Source organism: Mus caroli, chromosome 7 (assembly GCF_900094665.2).
Source record: "Mus caroli chromosome 7, CAROLI_EIJ_v1.1, whole genome shotgun sequence".
NCBI classification, from domain to species: domain Eukaryota; kingdom Metazoa; phylum Chordata; class Mammalia; order Rodentia; family Muridae; genus Mus; species Mus caroli.
Genome location: NC_034576.1, coordinates 27,526,944 through 27,528,425, shown reverse-complemented (window position 1 = coordinate 27,528,425; position 1,482 = coordinate 27,526,944). Strand labels below are relative to the sequence as shown.

The 1,482-nt window shown below is 45.9% G+C and overlaps 1 protein-coding gene across 4 annotated transcripts in view; it reads left to right on the top strand.

The window, feature by feature from the left end:
* Positions 1 to 1,482, top strand: part of Supt5h (SPT5 homolog, DSIF elongation factor subunit) — a 25,874-nt gene that overhangs the window by 10,512 nt on the left and 13,880 nt on the right. The gene's annotated exons all lie outside the window — the stretch shown is intronic.

Genomic DNA, 1,482 nt, shown 5'->3' with positions numbered 1-1,482 from the left:
AGAAGCTAGAATAGCATGTAGCTTCCTATGGTCAGTGCCTTACTCTCTGGAGGTGGGTCTCATTGAACCTGAAGGCCCCCCCAACCCCCCCCCCCACCTTTAGCTAGGCTGGCTGGCAAATCCTAGAGATCTTCCTGTCTCATTCCTTGTCTTCCTACCTGCTGGTTTTTTGCATGTGTGCTAAGGATTCGAATACAGGTCTTCATGCTTGCAAATGTTCTTACTGACCATGTCGCTAGGGGTGTGTGTGTGTGTAAATAAATTTAAAAAGTGCGGTAGAGAGATGGCTCAGTTAGGGATGGATATTGTTCTTACAGAGGACTGGAGTTGATTCTCACCCCCCCCCCACATCAGGCAGCTCACAATTACACAACCTCCTGTAATGACAGCTCCGTGAGATCTGATCTCTCTGGTCTCAGGCACATACACAGATTCATATGTACACATAATTAATCATAAAAATATTTTTAAAAACACACAAAAAAGTCTTTTAGCCAGATATGGTAGCCCATACCTGACATTACCACTTGGCAGATTACAGCAGGAGGATCAAGAGTTCAAGGCTAACTTGGGCTACGCAAGAAACTGTCTCAGAAAACAAAAGGATTGGAGTAGTAATGTCCTTGCCGAGCATGAGGTCCCAGGCTTGGTCTTCAGCACTGGGTAAGCCCAGACACAGTTATGATGATAGATAGAGGTCTGTAATCTCAGCACCTGCGAGGTGGAGGCAGGAGAAACAGGAATTCAGGGTCATCCTTGGCTACATACCACTTGCTAGGCCAGCCTGGGCTGTGGAACCCTATTTTAAAACACAGTGAGGGTTTAGGGCGATAATTCAGTTGATAAAAATGTTTACTGTGCAAGAATGAAGACCAGTTAAGTTCAGTCTTTAGTATCCATGTACAAGGCTGGGATGATAGTGCATGCTTGTGACGCCAGTGCTCGCCGGTCCCTGAGGCTCTGCCCAGTTTAGCCAAGTCTGAGGGGGGCTGCACCATGAGGATGACCTCTAATTGCAGTCGTTACACATATGAGTGTGAACACACATAGGCAGAGGCTAACAGAAGTAACTTTTTAAAGACAAGGACTCCCTTTTTAGTTCTGAACTCTTAACAATCCTCTTGCCTCACTTTACTAGGGTTGTATGTGAATTCTCCCTTTTAATGTAAAGCCTAGCATGTTTTAGCGTTCAAATTTATGTCTCTATCATCAGTGTGTTGTAATTCTAGAACATGTTATGAAAACTAATATCACTAAGCCGGTCATAGTGGCGCTCTCCTTTAGTCCCAGCACCTGGGTGTCAGGCAGGTGGATCTCTGAGTTTGAGGCTGAGTTTCAGGACAGCTAGAGCTATACAGAGAAACCCTGTCTTAAAAAACCCTAAAAGAGGGCTGGTGAGATGGCTCAGTGGGTAAGAGCACCCGACTGCTCTTCCGAAGGTCCAGAGTTCAAATCCCAGCAACCACATGGTGGCTCACAACC